The sequence below is a fragment of the Canis aureus genome, chromosome 5 (genome assembly GCF_053574225.1).
Source record: "Canis aureus isolate CA01 chromosome 5, VMU_Caureus_v.1.0, whole genome shotgun sequence".
Classification (NCBI taxonomy): domain Eukaryota; kingdom Metazoa; phylum Chordata; class Mammalia; order Carnivora; family Canidae; genus Canis; species Canis aureus.
The window spans coordinates 5,293,156-5,297,531 of NC_135615.1; the positions used below are offsets into that span (position 1 = coordinate 5,293,156).

The 4,376-nt window shown below is 54.9% G+C and overlaps 1 pseudogene; it reads left to right on the plus strand.

The window, feature by feature from the left end:
- Positions 1 to 913: 913 nt before the first annotated feature.
- LOC144313310 (bromodomain-containing protein 3-like) lies at positions 914 to 3,956 on the plus strand (annotated as a pseudogene).
- Positions 3,957 to 4,376: the final 420 nt, after the last annotated feature.

A 4,376-nucleotide genomic window follows, 5' to 3' on the forward strand; every position in this document is an offset into this window, starting at 1 on the left:
ACCATTATTTCCCTACTTTCCCCTTCAATACATTCTACACACTGCCAAAGTATAAACATTTAAAGACCTTTAAAATTCATGCAATTGCATTAAAATCCTTAAATGGCTTTCGTATTATTTAGTATAATAATCCTTACCATGGTTAAGCTAATACTCAACAATCTCTATGCTTCTCTTGCACATAAGCTCAAACTATCACAGTTTCTTTAATAAATCAAGATTACTTTCCTCCTCACTCATTTTAATGCCTTACCACAGTCCATTTCTTCTGTTTGGAACCTCCCATTTATGTTCACTTAGCTATTCAAATTCATTCTATCACATCCTTTTAAAAGTTAATGAGATTCATATAGTCAATGGATCTTGACAAAGGACTAGACAACACAGTGAAAGAAAAGGACAGTATTTTCAACAAATGATAATGTAAAACTGGACACCACATGCAAAAATACTGAGTCCAGACACAGACTTCACATCCTTCACAAATATAAACTCAGATCACAGTTCTAAATATAAAATGCAGAATTATAAAACCTCTGCAAGATAATGTAGGAGAAAATGCAGGTGAACTTGGGTATGGCTATGATTTTGATCCAACACCAGGGCATAATCCATGAAAGAAATAACTGATACACTGGACTCCATTAAAATTTTCTGTTCTGCAAACAGCAATGTCAAGAGAATAAGAAGACAAAGCACAGAGTTGGAGAAAATATTTACAAAAGAACCATCTAATAAAGAACTGTTATCCAGAATCTATATAGGGAGCGGAGGGACGGCCGTCGGAGCCGCCGAGGCCAAGTGCTGCCTGGCTGGGCCTACAAAGGGGATGTCAGGCCTCCAAAAGGAGCGCAGTGGAAGCGAGGGCCTCCCTGAGCCGCTGCTGTGACGGCCAGTGAGCGAGCCGCGGAGGATGTCCACCACCAGGACGGTCGCGCCCGCGGGGATCCCGGGGAACCCGCGGGAGGTCTCCAACCCCGCCAAGCCTGGCCGCAAGACCAAGCAGCTGCAGTACCGCAGAACGTGGTGGTAAAGACGCCCTGGAATCACCAGCTCGCCTGGCCCTTCTACCAGCCCGTGGATGCAATCAAGCTAAACTTGCCCGATTACCATAAAATCATAAACACCCAATGGATATGGGGACTATTCAGAAGAGACTAGAAAATAATTATTACTGGAGCGCCAGCGAATGCGTGCAGGACTTCCACACCATGTTTACAAATTGTTACATTTACAACAAGCCCACAGATGACACAGTGCTAACGGCCCAAGCCTTAGAGAAAATTTTTCTGCAGAGAGTGGCCCAGGTGCCCCAGGACGAAGTTGAATTATTACCCCCTGCTCCGAAGGGCAAAGGCCGGAACGCGGCGCAGGAACCCGGAGTGCAGGTGGGCAGCAAGTGGTGGCCGTGTCCTCTGTCTCCCCAGCAACCCCCTTCCAGAGCGTCCCCCCACTGTCTCCAGACGCCTGTCATTGCTGCCCCCCCTCTGCCAACCATTACCGCAAACATCACGTCGGTCCCTGCGCCCCCGCCGCCGCCCCACCCCCTCCCTCGACGCCCATCATCCATCCCTGTGGTCCCTCCCACAGCGCCTGTCGTCAAGGAAAAGGGTGCAAAGCGGAAAGCAGCCACCACGACGCCCACTCCATCCGCGAGCCGGAGCGAATCGCCGCCGCCATCGTCAGACCCCAAGCAGGCCGAGGTGGGGGCTCGGCGAGAGAGTGGGGGCCGCCCCATCGCACCGCCCTGGAAGGGTCTAGAGGACGGCGAGGTGCCTCAGCATGCGGGCCGGAAGGGCGAGCTGCCGAGCACTCGCGGCACTGTGACAGCGTCCTCGAGGAAAGGCCGTGCAAGAAGCGTGCGGCCTGCGCCTGGCCCTTCTCCAGCCGGTGGACGCCGAGGCCCTGGAGCTGCACGACTACCACGACGTCACCGAGCACCCGATGGACCTCAGCACTGTCAAGAAGACGGACAGTCGCGAGTGCCCAGACGCGCAGGGCTTCGCTGCTGACATCCGGTTCATGTTCTCCAGCTGTTACCAGTACAACCCCCAGGCCACAAGGTGGTGGCCGTGGCCAGGAAGCTGCGGCCGTGTTTGAGGTGCGGTTTGCTAAGATGCCGGCTGAGCCGGGGGAGGCGCCGGCCCTGCCTGCGCCCGCAGCCCCCGTGCTGAGCAGGGGCGCCGAGAGCAGCCGCAGCAGCGAGGAGAGCTCGGAGGAGGAGGAGGAGGAGGAGGAGGAGGAGGAGGAGGAGGAGGAGGAGGAGGAGGAAGAGGAGGAGGAAGAGGAGGAGGAGGAGGAGGAGGAGGAGGAAGAGGAGGAGGAAGAGGAGGAGGAGGAGGAGGAGGAGGAGGAGGAGGAGGAGGAGGAGGAGCAGGAGCGGGCCCGGCTGGCGGAGCTGCAGGAGCAGCTGAAGGCTGTGCACGAGCAGCTCGCCGCCCTGTCGCGGGCCCGGGAACAAGCCAGAGAGGAAGAAGGAGCCGAAGGGAAAGGAGGAGAAGGAGGAGGACGCGGACGAAGACGAGGACACGGAGAGGCACAAGGCCAAGTCTGAGGACGAGAAGGCCAAGGGGGCCCCGCCGCCAAGCAGGCCCAACCGAAGAGGGCTCCCGCTGAGAAGGCCGGCAGCGCGGCCAGGCCAGCAGGCAGCCGAAGCAGGGCGGCAAGCAGGCATCGGCCTCGACGACCCGGAGAGGAGGAGCAAGGCCTGCCCGTGAGCTAGGCCGAGGGCGCCAGCTCAGCCTAGACCACCCGGCTGCCCGGGGACACGGGGCTGCGGGGTCCACTTCATCCAGTCCCGGAGCCCTCGCTCAGGGACCCAGGCCTGAGCAGAGAGAGATTGACTTTGAGCCTCTGAAACCCACCACTGTGCGGGAGCTAGAGAGATGCGTCAAGTGTTGTTGACAGGAAAAGCCAAGGGAGCCTTTCTCCACGAGCGGGAAGAAGCAGGCGGCCAAGTCCAAGGAGGAGTTAGCTCCGGAAAGGAAGGAGTCGGAGACGCGCGGCAGGACGTCCGTGGGCAGCTGAACAACAACGAGAAGCCTGCCAAGGAGGAGAAAGCGGGCTCTGCGCCCTCGGGAGGGCCGCCCGGCTCAGCAGCAGCAGCTCCTCGGTCCGGGAGCAGCAGTTCGGCGGATCCAGCTCCACTGCAGCGACTCAGACTGAGCGCTGGACTCGCACATCAGGACAAAACCAGCGAAGTCGCACCCGCCGGAACTCTGCAGTGTCCCTTGCTCTGGTTGATCTGCTGCTCTGGTTCCGCGCCTGCAGGTTTTCTTTAAAACTCAGTGTTACGGAATCCAGGGATCCCGGGTGGCGCAGCGGTTTGGCGCCTGCCTCTGGCCCAGGGCGCGATCCTGGAGCCCCGGGATCGAGTCCCACGTCGGGCTCCCGGTGCATGGAGCCTGCTTCTCCCTCTGCCTGTGTCTCTGCCTCTCTCTCTCTCTCTCTCTGTGACTATCATAAATAAATAAAAATTAAAAAAGATAAATAAACTCAGTGTTATGGAATCTTCCAGTTTTGGCTTTAATAGGTCTAAGATCTTTCTCGTGTGTATGTGAGGCTTTATGAGAAGGTGTGAACCCGCATAAAGCCTTCCCTTCCTTACTGAGTTGAGTTGCTTGGAGACGGCAACTTCAAACGCTGACCTGATGACCGTAGAAAACCATGTCAGATGTGATCTGAAGTTTCTTGCAAAGCCCCTTTCTTATGCCCAAGCTGGTCTGTAGCTCCAGAAAGCATTGTTTGAAAGGAAGTTTCTCTGAGATGGTACTGCACCGAAGGCTGTCAGCTTTGCAAACAGGCGATGTCTCTGTCCCCCCAGCTCAGCCCCGCGGCTGGGGTCACCTCTTGCTGCAGGGTGGGGGGACTGTGGAGGTGCTGCGGGCTCCAGTCCGGGCTTCTGCAGGGGTGGGGAGAGGCGGGTGGGCACCGAGGGAGGGGCCTCGGGAGCTCCTGGGAGGGAACACGGGGGCGCGTGTGCCACGGGCAGCTTTCCATACACTGAAACTTTTACCTCAACTGAAAAAAAAAAGATAAAAAAACAAAACTAAACTAAAGGAGACTTTTTTGTAAGGTTCAGCAATTTTCTACGAAAATCTAATGTAAATTTCACTATCTACATGGTAAAGTTCTGCAAGGCAAGGAGACATGGGCTGCTAAGGAAACTTGGTGTTGACTAGGGGAGGATCATTGTCTCTTCTTATACTTTTCATACACACTGCTAGTATGAAAATAGAAACAAAATGGACCAGAGCGATACTTACGGGAGAAAAGAAAAAGACTTGAGAAGTTCTGACATACAAGCAAAAACAAAAACAAAAAATGCCCCTTATAGTTCTAATTTATAACTTTTAGAGTGAAGAACAATGATCTTG